This window comes from Coenobita brevimanus, chromosome 104, assembly GCF_032717465.1.
Source record: "Coenobita brevimanus isolate Jiangsu-jjx chromosome 104, ASM3271746v2, whole genome shotgun sequence".
Lineage (NCBI taxonomy): Eukaryota > Metazoa > Arthropoda > Malacostraca > Decapoda > Coenobitidae > Coenobita > Coenobita brevimanus.
Window position 1 is genome coordinate 7,967,900 of NC_137057.1, and position 15,130 is coordinate 7,983,029.

Below are 15,130 nucleotides of genomic sequence, written 5' to 3' on the forward strand. Positions count from 1 at the left end.
AATTGCTACACGATTTTTACGACGCTTGAAGTGGGTGTTGGCGTAGGGTTTACGAGAGAGAGAGAGAGAGAGAGAGAGAGAGAGAGAGAGAGAGAGAGAGAGAGAGAGAGATACTGGCGTAGGGTTTACGAGAGAGGGAGAGAGAGAGAGAGATACTGGCGTAGGGTTTACGAGAGAGGGAGAGAGAGAGAGAGAGAGAGAGAGAGAGAGAGAGAGAGAGAGAGACAGACAGACAGACAGACAGACAGAGACAGAGACAGACAGACAAAGAGAGAGAGAGAGAGAGAGAGAGAGAGAGAGAGAGAGAGAGAGAGAGAGAGAGAGAGGAGGAGGTAGTTAGATATTGTGTGTGTGTGTGTGTGTGTGTGTGTGCGTGTGTGTGTGTGTGTAGTAATTTTCGGATTACTGTATTAATTCATCGTAGTCAGTGGCTGAAAATATTATCTATCTATCTATTGCCAGACGCTTAATCCCGTAAAGGGTGGCCACAGACAAATCATCTCCATGTAGCCCTGTCCTCCGCCATTTCACTGCCCTGCTCCCAGTTCACACTCCCCTCCCTCATATACCTATCCACTCCATCCCTTCATTTCATCCTTGGCCTCCCCCTCCCTCTCCCCCCTCCATCTCACTCATATACACTCTCCTCGTCAGTCTCTCGCTCTCCATCCTCTCCACATGGGCAAACCACCTCAGTGTGGTTCTCCTAACGCTTCCTGTCACAAGTCCTTTATCTAGTTTCCTAACCTAACGGGGTCGACAGGCTGACCCCGCATGCTCCTAAGGAGATCAGACACACTAACAAGCCTCACCGAGGCTGGGGTGTGGTATAGGCACAAGGGGACAGACCGCCTAATCTTTACCTCGCCTTGAGCTGCACATGAGAGGCGAGATCTCTCCTTACCCACACAAGCAGCGCGACCTGAGCGAGACTAGAGCTTGGGGCACTTGGACTGAGAGTTGAGTGCTCTGTCAAGACCTTGGCTCTGTCAACCTCGCCATGTGCGCGTGCGTACGTGTGTGTGTGTGTGTGTGTGTGTGTGTGTGTGTGTGTGTGTGTGTTGTCAGCTTCCTTTACCAGTGTGGGTTTCCGTTACAAATACCCTATGACACCAGTTTTACCAGAGCAACGACAGTGTAGAAGTCTTCCATGTAAGTAATTGTCTTGGCTTTTTGGGTTTTGACTTATCATCATCATCATTATCATCATCATCATCATCGTCATCGTCATCATTAGGATTTAAATCACTTTCTTCTTAATCTTCAACATTAACGTTGTCATCGTCATCATCCTCTTTATCATCATCGTCACGTTCATCGTAATCGTCATCGTTATCGTTACCTTCATTTCAGTCTTCATCACCATCATCTCTTTATTCATCACCGCCGTCATCATAGCCATCTTCATCGTCAACTTCATCTCCAGCTTTCATATTATCAGGCAATGAGGGATTGATAAGCAGACAGATATATTGGTAGCAGATAGTGAGGAAGGTATATTTAAGCAATCTGGTTGACAGACTGAAAGATAACTAAGTTTGCAGACAAGCAGATCGACAGACTTGGCTAGACTTACTGAGAGAGAGAGAGAGAGAGAGAGAGAGAGAGAGAGAGAGAGAGAGAGAGAGAGAGAGAGAGAGAGATGTTATGTGTGTTACTACTCCCAAACTACTCCATTCACTTTAGGTAGGACCTATCATTCTGTACTGAAGTCACCTCTTGGATATCGAACTTGTCCAAGGCCGTCGGTCCTAACGGAGCACTGTAACCACTAGACCACCAGGCGTCAGTTCCAGTACGGCCAGACCCCATTAATACCATTAAGCACCACCAGGAAGACCATCCAAGACCATTATATCTCAAGCTTAACAACAGAGAAGAGTCAGTTACTGTATGCAGCACCTAACAACTCACTGCCATTTTTTTTTTTTTTTTTTTTTGTGTGTTCTTGATACTGCTGGAATATTTCATTCTGCTACAAAACTACCTGTGACTGAAAAATGTTCACACGGCATAATAGTATCGTTCGGTCTTTTCCTTCGTTCATTCATTAATTCTCTCTCTCTCTCTCTCTCTCTCTCTCTGGCTCATGTATATCTGTCTATGCATATCGTTTTGTCTCTCTCCATTTGTCCCTATCTTCCTATCAATCAAATAATCTGTTTATCTACAGTATATCTCTATCTGTCTATTATCTACTTATTTATTTATCTATATCTCCGTCACTATATCTAGATTTCACATTATCTATCTATCTAATGCCTGACGCCTTAATCCCGTAAGGGGTGGCCACAAATAAATCGCCTCCATGTCACCCCGTCCACCTCCATTTCACTGCCCTGCTCCCAGCTCACACCCCCCTCTCTCATATACCTCTCCACTCCATCCCTCCATCCCATCCTTGGCCTCCCCCTCCCTCTCCCCCTCTCCCCCTCACTCACATACACTCCTCGTCAGTCTCTCACTCTCCATACCTCTCCACATGGCCAAACACAAAAGTGACATTAATATAACCCACTCAATACTCACACAAATGAGATATCAAGAGGTTAGTGACTCGTATCCAGTGCCATTTGCCCAAGGACATTTCATTCCATTCATTCATTACTTGCACAGCCTTTGGAAGTGATTATACTGTTTAGAGATACCAGGTAGTTGTTGCCACCATCATCATTATCATCATCATCATCATCATCATCGTCGTCGTCGTCGTCGTCGTTGTCTTTGTCATTGTCATCACTGATATCATCATCATCATCATCCCAGTCCTTCATGCAGCCAACATAATAAGTATCGGCAGAATTCAGAGACAAAAGGATGGTGCTTAGTGAAAAAAGTATGTCTCCAGTCGTGATCACCCCTCAGATGAATATACGCCAGACAAGAGAAGCTGAGTCAGACAACAGAAGCTGCATCAGACAATAGAACCTGCATCAGACAGTAGAACCTGCATCAGACACCAGAAGCTGCCTCAGACAATAGAAACTGCGTAAGGCAATAGAAACTGCGTCAGACAATAGAAACTGTGTCAGACAACAGAAGCTGCTTCAGACAACAGAAGCTGCGTCCAATAAAAGAAGCTGAGTCAGACAACAGAAGCTGCACGAGACAACAGAGACTGCGTCAGACAACAGAGGCTGCATCAGACAATAGAAGCTGTACCAGACAATAGAGGCTGCGTCAGACAGTAGAAGTTACATAAGACAATAGAAGCAGCACCAGACAAAAGGAGCTGCATCAGACAAAAGGAGCTGCATCAGACAATAGATGCTGTATCAGACAGTAGATGCTGTCAGACAATAGAAATTATGTTTGATGATACAAGCTGCATCAGGCAATAGAAGCTGGGTCAGCTGCATCTGACAATAGAAGCTGCATCAGTTGTCAGGCAATTGAAGCTGCATCACCTATGACATGCAGCAGAAGTTGTTCAGGCATCAGAAGCTGTCATACAATAGAAGTGGCGTCAGACAACAGAACCTGCACCAGACAATAGAAGTTACAACAGAGAACAGGAGCTGAATCTTAAAATAGAAGCTCCATCAGAGAACAGCAGCTGCATCACACAACGGAAGCTGCATCAGACAAAAGATGCTGCATCAGACAATAGAAGCAGCATCAGACAACCGAAGTCGAGCTACACAACAGAAACTGTGTCAGCTGCGTCAGACAATAGAAGTTATGTCAGACACTAGAAACTGCATCTGACAATAGAAGCTGCATCAGATAATAGAAGCTGCATCAGTAATAGAAGTTGCATAAGACAATAGAAGCTGCATCAGACAACAGAAGCAGCATCAGCTCCATCAGACAACAGAAGCTGCGTCAGAAAACAGAAGCTATGTCAGACACTAGAAACTGCATCTGACAATAGAAGCTGCATCAGATAACAGTAGTTGCATAAGACAATAGAAGCTGCATCAGACAACAGAAGCAGCATCAGCTCCATCAGACAACCGAAGCTGCTTCAGACAATAGAAGCTGCATCAGGTAATATAAGCTAAATCAGGCAACAGAAACTTCATCAGCTGCATCAGACAATAGAAGCTGCATCAGACAATAGAAGCTGCATCAGACAATAGGAGCTGCATCAAACAACAGAAGCTGTGTCAGACAATACAAGCTGCATCAGATAATAAAAGCTGCACAGATAATAAAAGTTGCATCAGATAACAGAAACCGCTTTAGACAATAAAATTTATATCAGATAATAGAAGCTGCATTAGACAACAGAAACTGTCACATAGAAGCTGCGTTAGACAAAAAAAGCTGCGTCAGACAACAGAAGCTTGGTCAAACAATAGAAGCTCCGTCATACAACGCATAGATAAAAACATAGACATCTGTAGCCTTTCAACTTTGTATTATATCTGTTTGCATGACCATAAGTAAAAAAAAAAAAAATACTGGAAGTCATTATACTGACCATGGAAACAATATATACATAGCACTATTATGTCACGCTTCTTCTCTTACCTATGCATGCAGGGTGGTCTATATATAAAGTCCCACATCCACTCCGCCGGGCTGCATCTCTTGTGTTGTGGGCACGGCTCAGTCAGTACTGTATTATCAGTATCCACCATGCATCAATTATTCACTTCCTACTCCCACTGCCGCAACCACACCTATACTAGCTGACTGAACCATCCCAGCAAAACAAGATACTGCCACGTGAGTTTCCAGTGGAACGCTGTTTACGAGCCTGTATTTATATGGACCAATGGACTCTCAGTAATTTCCTTGCATATGGCAAATGTAGGTTAATTGCCTATACACTGACGAATCGTTGAGAAAATGGTCTGGCACGAGAATCGCAATTAAACTGAAAAACGGAAAGGCTGCATCCCACACAGCAAAACTATCAGAGATGATGTAGAGGGACGCCTTCACGAGATGGCACCGATAACACTGGCCGGTGGAGCTGCCCGGGTATACAAACGTCCCTCATCTCCCTTCAAATTTTATCTATACTGAATTAATATTAATTATCTAACCTAGCCTTGTGACGCTGACCTGGAATCAGTTGTTCAAAAGACTAGGTTTGGTCATGGGCCAACTCTCAGTCCTTCCACCAAATTTGGCTAAAACAGGATAGAAAACATCTGAGTTCTCTCATGTACGGAACAATGCTCACACATGATAATCATTCCGACCATTAGATAACTAGAGCAGATTTCATCGGATTTCAACGGCAATCAGTGGAAGGGTTGAGGGGCAGCCCATGACGAAACGTATTATCTTTCTACATTAGTTCAGAGGACAAGGACGCAGGACAATGTCAGAGTTCCATCTGTGCGTGTGTGTGTGTGGGGAGAGAGAGAGAGAGAGAGAGAGAGAGAGAGAGAGAGAGAGAGAGAGAGATTCACAGGTATGGGTAGGGTTGGGGGTGGGGGAGGGGGGTACAGGGTATTTCCGTGCCCCACTCTCACCTCACTTCACCTCACGCACGCCTCCTTACCTGTCCTTCAACACTCCTAGGGGCATCGTAAACCGAACCTTGCGGCCTCAGTCTAGTAGTGTTGTCAACCTCATTCTTACATACACGTTAATTGTATACAGTTAGACTTTAATACTTTGACGCTTTAGGAAACTGACACTTCCTCATCCATACCAGTATATATATGGGCTTAGAAAAAAGTGTAGCACCTTTTATTCAACAAATACATTTCTTACACACTGAACACGATATACATGTGAGCTCAGGTACTGCCTTGACTCCTTTTCCTTGCCGGTTTAATGTTTGATACAGAGCTCACATAATCCCACATGAATGTTGGCTGTTGCTGTTGTTGTTGATTCTCTCCTCATTAGAGGAGACCGGCCGGGCCTTGCTATAGCCCGGTCGGCGGTGGTTAGGTTTAGTAGGGTATGGGCTGATTAAAAATAGTAAGGGGGAAGACAGGGCCTGGGGATTGCCCAGCACACACGCCCTCTTTCCTGGCTGGCTTTGTGGTACAGAATGTTAGCATTTAATAAGCAAAAAATATAACTGCTACTGAAGACGTGCCAGCAAGTCCCCCAAGCCCATCGAAAAACGACATCCACCGTACACTATATTTCTGGCTTGTATTTTAACAACTTCAGGCCAAGTTTTTTTTTTCTTACTGTCGGTCTAAAGAAGCTGTTTACCCTCTTTTCCATAGCGATTTATTTTCTGTATTTCACGTTACTATTCATTTCCATATTATCTTCCACGAGCAACAATGACAGGTAAGGAAAAGTTATGGTAAAGTCTCCTTTACAACAACAGCAGAAACCGTGAAGTGTTACTTAAGTACTAGCGTGTGGGACTGTCAAAACGTGTCTATCTATCTATCTATCTATTGCCAGACGCCTCAATCCCGTTTGGGGTGGCCACAAACAAATCGCCTCCAAGTCGCCCTGTCCCCCGCCATTTCACTGACCTGCTCCCAACTCACACACCCCTCTCTCATATACCTCTCCACCCCATCCCTCCATCTCATCCTCGGCCTCCCCCTCCCTCTTCTCCCCTCCACCTCACTCACATACACTCTCTTCGTCAGTCTAATACGTGAAATATGATCGCATCGCCCTTTTGTTGCCCTCTGACATTTTGTCCCCTTCAGGCAGATACGACACTTAAATTTTAAAATGGTAATCCCATGACCATTTCTTACTCTCAAGAATTGATTTTTCTAACAGGAGGGCAAGATTTATAACCATTCCTTCCTCCTTCACAACAAGACATCCTACCCTGAGGATAAAGTTTTTGAACTGAAGGGATTAGATACAGCATTTAATAACTCCATAACTGAATCCTGCATAAATTAAATAAATCCTTCTCGTAATCGATGACAGATTTTTAAGTTTACAGCTAGTAGTCAGTCCCTTAAGCACGCGAAAACGTGACATTGAATAGTTTTACCTCAACGCTAGCGACTGAAGTACTGACATGTGAATAATAAAAGAAAAAAATATATAAAAATGTATGCCCATTATATTGTCGTGTTGCATTTTAACGCGACTGGATTCATTCTGGTAATGGCGTTGCTTTCCACTCACAACGTATCGCCAATAGGGTAATGGGTTAAGTTTTAAGAATACAAGATGCTGCACTACACATATGTCCGGCGCGTATGTCGTGCAACTTTCCGTTACCGCTGAGTATCGTGGTTGGTGAGGGTGCTAAATTTTTCATAGGTGCATCCACACGTGCTCTCGAACATAAGTTGACAACACGGTTGGCAACATGTTTGGGTGAATATATGCAGCAGTATTTGTCCGTTCTCCCCTTTGGAGCTAAGATGTGAATGAATGTGTTTAAATGGATGAGTAAATGGAGAGTGTGTCGTCCTGTCTCGGCTACCTCCCTTTCCTTGGGGGAAGCAGCCTAGGTATATAGATAGATAGATAGATTTGGACAGATCACAACCTTATCACCTTAACCTGTCCTATCGCTCCGGTACGGCCTGCGGACCCTGCAGAGAAACGTCGTCTGTGGCACTTTGGGGCTACAGATTGGGAGGCCCTCAGGCAGTAGTTCTTTGATTTTCCAAGGAATGAGTATTGCGTCCATGGTCGGGAGCCATCTGGGTATGCCTTGCGCATTACGGAGGTTATTCTTTCGGGCATGGACGCATACATTCCCTTCTCATATCCTTTGACTTATGCAAGAAAGCCTTGGTTTAATCACGCTTGTTCTAATGCTGTCCACAACAAAGAGAGGGTTTATACAAGGTACCGAAGCCAACCCACCCCTGAATCACATCTTGTTTTTGTTTCTGCCCGGAATCGTGCTAAGGCTGTTCTTCTTTCTGCTAAAAATAATTTCATCTGTACTAAATGCTCTCAACTCCCCAACTCGAATTCTTCCCGCTCATTCTGGCACCTTGCCAAAAACCTTTCTAACAACTTTACCTCATCATCCTTCCCTCCTCTTTCTATTCTGATGGCTCTTTAGCTATTTCTTCTAGTGATAAAGCAGGTCTCTTCGCTCAGACTTTCTCCTCCAATTCCACCATAGACGATTCCGGTGCTGTTCCTCCATCACTTCCCCCCTCAGACTTCCTCATGGCTGACATTAAAATTTCTTCAGCTGATGTATTTTCTGCCATCACTGGCCTCAATACATACAAGGCACATGGGCCTGATGGAGTCCCTCCTGTTGTCCTCAAGAACTGTGCTTCAGTGCTTACACCCTGCCTAGGTAAACTCTTTCACCTTTGTCTGTCAACTTGTACTTTTCCTGGTTGCTGGAAGTTTCCTTTTTATTCAGCCAGTCCCAAAGAAGGGTGACCATTCCCAACCCTCTAACTATCGTCCAATTGCTTTAACATCCTGTGTCTCAAAAGTTTTCGAGTCAAATCTTAATAGAAAAATTTTAAAGCATCTTTCCTATCACAACATTCTTTCTGATTGTCAGTATGGGTTCCTTCAGTGGTGGTCCACTGGCGATCATCTCAGCTACCTTTCAGACTCCTGGTCATCCTCCTTTCGGGAATTTGGAGAAAGCATTGCCATTGCACTTGATATCTCAAAGGCTATCGATCGAGTCTGGCATAAATCTTTCCAAACTACCCTCTTACGGTTTCTATCTTTCTGTGCCTTCATCTCAAGCTTCCTTTCTGGTTGTTCTATAGCCGCTGTTGCAGACGGCCATCGTTCTTCTCCTAGATCTATTAACAGTGGTGCTCCTCAGAGCTCTGTCCTATCACCAACTCTCTTCCTTTTATTCATCAATGACTTTCTAAGCTGTACAACTAACCCTATCCATTCGTACACTGATGATTTCACCCACCACCTTTCCATTCGGTTCCAGCATCGTCCATCTTAGCAGTTACTTCAACAAACAAGGGATGAGGCTACGGCACACCTAATGTCTGACTTGGCTCGTATCTCTAGGGTAAAAATAATCTTGTTGTTTTGTATTGCATCAGGGACTCAGTTTTTACACTTATCAACCCGACACAATCTTCTTCGGGAGTACCCACTAATGTTTAATAATATTCAGCTTAATCCTGCATCATCCTTGAAATGCTTGGGGTTTCTTTTACTTGGGACTTATCTTGGAAAGATCAAATAGCATCTCTTGTAAAATCTCCTTCCAAGGGATTAGGTGTGCTAAGCCGACTCCGTGCCTTCTTTACTCCAGCACAGTTGTTGACTTTACACATAGATTTTATTCGCCCCTGTGTAGAGTACAAGTCTCACATGTGGGGAGGCTCCCCACATACAGCTCTTCTCAATAGGGTGGAGTCAAAGGCTTTTCGTCTTATCAACTCTCCTCCTCTTACTGGCTCCCTTCAACCTCTGTCTCTTTGCTGCACTGTTGCATCTTTGTCTTTTTCTATCGTTACTTCCATGGTCACTGCTCCTCTGAACTGTCTGCTTGCATCCCTCCACTTCTACGACGGACGCGTAGCACCCGTCTAGCAACAAATTCTCATCCCTTTTCTGTTCAGCTCTTTAATGCTAGAGTTAATCGTTACTCCCAGTCCTTCATTTATGCAACAGGTCAGCTCTGGAACTGTCTCCCTCTGTCTGTATTTCTTACTTCCTATGATCTCCAGTTTTTCAAACGCAATGTGTCCAGGCTTCTCGAAATGAATGGATCTTGAATTTGGCTGTCTTTTGTATTGTTTTTGTTTTTTCTTGGAAGGAACGGTTTGCGGGCTCCTGGCCTTTGGTTCCTTCTATCCTGCATAAAAAAAAAAAAAAAGATGCATGCAAACATGTTTCAATGCAGCTTCGAACACTGGCAGGAGAGGCGATGGGATATGAGGTTCATACCAGGCAGCTGAGACTTCATCATGATGTTGCCAACATGATCTGGACACTGCTGTTCCCAACATGTTTGCAGCGTGTTCGTTATTGTGTTGCATAAATGTTGCCAGCACTTGTTCCAGTACACGTGTGCACGTGAATTAGAGGGACCGCTTTTTCTTGACGGCATTTTCTTGACCTCTTTTTCTTGATTGAGGAAGCAACATAGCCAGTGTGATTATATATCTATAGCTATAGCTATATTTGTTATCTGTATGTCTATATCTGTCTATCCAACTATCTATATATATCATCTATCTATCTATCTATCTATATCTATCATCTATCTATCTATCTATCTATTCTATATCCATCTGACTACCTATCTCTCTATCTCTGTCTGAATCTCGATGTATCTTTATATCTATATCTATCTATCTATCCATATACAGTATATATATATATATATATATATATATATATATATATATATATATATATATATATATATATATATATATATATGTATATTCCACATCCATCTCTCTACTTATCTCTCTGAATCTCTATGTATCTTTATACATAACTCAAAAAGACACAATGGCTAAGCCCCTGCAAAACTTATCCACTTAAAAAAAATAAAGTAAAAAATATATGATGTGATTTCGATAACCCTGAGCACAATGTAGTGGGAAGAACAGAAGACGATATTTCGAAAAGATGCAGTTTGTGTATATGAAAACTAAGACTACTGGTTGGACGCATAAATGGTATGAGTGTGCAGGCATACGGTGCTGCCTGCCCATCATAATGAGGAAGTGATGCCAGCTGAAATTACAGGCTAGGAAAGCTCCAAAAATGTTAGGCGACCTGAAGTCAAGTGGACAGGAGGGAGTGCAAAGATGTTATTTGGCGAGGAAGTTAATTTTTGGAGAAAGAACAGGTTTTTATCACAGCTTCTAAAACTAATACATTTCTCCATGACACACGCTAACTCTTTATCACCGAGAGGCAGGATATGTTGGCGTCCTGGTGCATGAGAGAGAGAGAGAGAGAGAGAGAGAGAGAGAGAGAGAGAACCCTTAATTTGGGACCCATGAGCTTCGCCCATTAGTGCAAGACTTTTGGAGTAAAAACAAAATTAAATATAATTCATTAATTATTGTATAAGAAACAAAGCATGAAAAGGGATGAATGTGTGGTTAGACTGACGGATTATTTTCTGTAACTCTTTGATTCTCTCTCTCTCTCTCTCTCTCTCTCTCTCTCTCTCTCTCTCTCTCTCTCTTGCCCCAACCAGACGATGTTATTCAGCTTCTAGAGTCATCAAGCAGTGAAGTTCTTTCTATCTATCTATCTATTGCCAGGCGCCTGGATCCCGCAAGGGGTGGCCACAAACTTCCACGTTGCCTTGTCCAACGCTATTTCACTGCCCTCCCTCCAGCTCACCCCCCTCTCTCATATAGCTCTCCACTCCATCCCTCCATCTCATTCTCGGCCTCCCCCTTTCTCCCCACCTCCACTTTACTCACATACACTCTCCTCGTCAGTCTCTTGCTCTCCTTCCTCTCCACATGTCCAAATCACCTGAGTGTATTTCATTCTTACTCTTTCTGTCACATCCAGATCCACACCACAACGCTCCTTCACTTCCTCATTTGTCAGTCTGTCTCTCCATGTACAATAACTTCATATGTTCCTCTCATATTACTCATTTCCACTGCTCTCACTCTTGACTTGTGTCCTTCCAACAAGGTCCAAGCTTCACTTCCATACGTTAGAGTTGGTGTCACAATACTATCGTGCAGCGATTTTTTTTTTTTTTTTTTTTTTTGTTACTTCCATGCTCATTTTCCTGTTATTTATCACTGCTTTCAAAGGACCAGCGACCTTTCTTCCTTGTTGTGCTCTTTCAAACACTTCATCTTCCGGACTTCCATCCTTACTCATCACACTGTCCCAGTACTCACATGTTCCATTTCCTCATCATCGCCTCACTGTACATTCAGTGACTTCATTTCTCTCGAAGACCATAACTTTACTCTTCCCTACATTCTCATTTAAATTCCGTTTCTTACACTCTCCCACACTCATTCACCAAACCTTCCAGTTCCCTTTTGTCTTCACTTAACAATACAGTATCATCTCAACACAACAATACAGGATATTCCCAAACCCTGGCCCCTTTATAAGGGTCGCTCCAACATCCGCTGTCCTACCATGTATCTTTTTTATAATCCCATCTATATACAGACTGAGCAACCATGGGGACATGAAGGAGTTAAAGATTACTGTATGTTTATCTTGTCCCATTTGGAGTCTCTCCTGAGTAATATCTAGAGAGAGACAAGAAATAAATGTAAATGAAATCGTATAGAAAGAATGAGCTATTACTTTAGAAAATCGGATAGAACAAATGTGAGAAAGTGTAGTCAGACGGCTTAAGGAATTGTGTGTATTCAGACAGATTAATAAGTGTAATCAGACAGATTAATAAATGTAGTCAGACAGGTTAATAATTACAATCAGACAGATTAATAAGTGTAGTCAGACAGATTAATAAGTGTAATCAGACAGATTAATGAGTGCAGTTAGAGATGTTAAGAGTAGTCAGACATGGTATGAAGTTTGGTCTGACAGTTAATAAGTGTAGTCAGACAGGTAAAGGAATAAAGTGTAGTCAGACAGATTAATAAGTGTAATCAGACAGATTAATGAGTGCAGTTAGAGATGTTAAGAGTAGTCAGACATGGTATGAAGTTTGGTCTGACAGTTAATAAGTGTAGGTAGACAGGTAAAGGAATAAAGTGTAGTCGGACAGTTAATAAGTGTAGGTAGACAGGTAAAGGAATAAAGTGTAGTCGGACAGTTAATAAGTGTAGTTAGACAAGTTGATAAGTGTAGTAGTACAAGTTAATAAGTGTAGTCAAACAGGTTTAGGCGAATTAATAAAAATCCTACATTACTCAACCCATTCGGCTCACTAGTTATTTAATATTCATTAGGGGTTTTCAAGAATACTCCCCCAGTATCCCTGCTTGTCGTACGAGGCGACTAAAAGGGTTGGCAGAGGGCTGGTGCCCCTCCCCAGAAAACAGCTAACTAAAAAAACGAACAAGAAGCCTCGGACAAGGACTGACCAAAATATGACGACCAAGGACCGGACAATGGACGTAGTACGAATCACAACATGGAATGTAAGGGGTGTGAATGATAAGGTGAAAGAGAGAGAGATTGTCCAGGTGCTTGAGGATGCGAAAGTGGATGTATGTGGAGTAACTGAAACTAAATGGAGAGGAGAGAGTGTGAAAGAATGGGAGTATGGATAGGGTATATGTGCAGGAGTAGGTGAGAATGAGAGGGCAAAAGAAGGAGTGTGTATTGTTGTGAGTAAAAGATGGAAGAAGAACATAAGAGAGTATGGATCAGTTGGGTCAAGGATTGTGTGGGTAAGATTAATGTTGGAATACAAATGTGGGCGATTGTGTGCATGTATGTGCCAAGGCAAGATCGTGTAACCAGACTGAGAGAAGAGTTCTGGACAAATGTGGAAGGGTGCATGGAAAGGTTTGGAAGGAATGAGAGAGTGTTTTTGGTCAGTGATATGAATGGTAAAGTAGGGAATGTGAAGGTGGATGGAATAATTGGTGAGTGGGGTGTGCCTGCTGAAATAGATGAGAATGGCAGTGCGTTAGTGGACACTTGTGCCAGGAGGGGGTTGGTGATAGCCAATACCCTCTTCAGGCACAAAATGATCCACAGGTATACATGGCGAGCGATGAGAAGAGTGGGTGGTGAACTGGATGAATGGAAGGCAATGATTGATTATGTATATGTGGATGAAAGGATGCGAAGATGTGTAATGGATGCAAGAGCTTATAGAGGTTGGGAGAGTGGACTTTCTGACCACTACTTGGTGGTGGCCAGTACCAAGATCCAAGCAAGATGAAGAAATAGAAGGGAAGGACGGGAAGAAGGAGTAGTTGCAAGGAGAGTGGAAAGGTTACAAGAGGATGAGAAAACGGCAGAATATACGAGAGAAGTAGCTGAATGATTGGGTAAATGTGAATTGGAGCAGATGGGGGACGTTGAAGGTGTGTGCAGGATATTCACAGAAGAAATATGTGCAGCATGTGATGTGGTGTGTGGGGTGAAGAGAAGACGAAGGGGGGTGCAAGGAACAACGTAGTGGAATAATGAGGTGAGACAAGCTGTGGCACAAAAGAAGAAAGCATACAATGAATGGATGAGAAATAGGGCGTGGAAGAAGTTGAGAGGCGGCAGAGAGAGTTATATGTAGAAAGGATGAGAGAGGTGAAAAGATTAGTAAGAGAGAGTAAGAAGAAAGTGGATGAGTAATTTGGAAGGAATTTGAGTGTAAAGTGGAGAGACTGTAAGAAAATGTTCTAGAAAGAGATGAAGAGAGTAAGACAGGGTGGCAGTGAAGTTAGCAGGGGAGTGAAAGATAAAAATGGTAGATTAGTAGTGGAGAAGGGAGAAAAAGTGAGCAGATGGAGAGAACATTTTTAGGAATTGTTGAACATAGAGGATGGAAGGAATGCGAGTATAAGTGGCTGGGGAATGGCTGGGAGAAGGAGGGAGGTGAGAAGACAGGAAGAAATAAATAGGATAGAAGTTATGGAAGCAATGAAGAAAGTCAAATTGTGGAAAGCCCCAGGAATTGATGGAGTGTGTGGTGAAATGTTGAAGCATGGGGAAGAGATAGTAGTAGAATGGATGTGGAAGATGTGCAGATTGGCCTGGGAGGAAGGTAGAGTCCCGGAGGATTGGAAGTCAGGTATGATTATTCCCTTGTACAAAGGAAAAGGGGAAAAAAAAAACTGTATGGTAATCATAGGGGCATTTGTTTTCTTAGTGTAATAGGAAAAGTGTATGGTAGGATACTTATTGACAGAGTTAGGGAACTATCAGAGGAATTAGTTGGAGAAGAACAGGGAGGCTTTAGGAAGCTGAGAGGTTGTGTAGATCAGATATTCATTCTTAGATCTTTAGTGGAAAAGTTTCTAGAGAAGGGAAAGAAGTTGTATACAGCTTTCATGGATTTGGAGAAAGCATATGACAGGGTGGATAGACAAGGATTGTGGAAAGTAATAAGAATATATGGAGTAGATGGGAAGTTGTTGAATGCTGTGAAGAGTATGCATGATGGTGCTAATGCTGCAGTGAGTGTGGAAGGTGAACTGAGTGAATTTTTCTCTTTGAAGGGTGGGTTGAAACAGGGATGTATCATGTCTCCATGGTTGTTCAATCTGTACATGGATGGGGTAATAAAAGAGGTACACGGTAGGGTAGTGGATCTTGGAGTGGCCCTAGTGAGAGTGGGTAGTGTTTGGAAACTCCCTGTACTGTTGTTTGCAGATGATACTGTGTTGTTGAGTGAAGA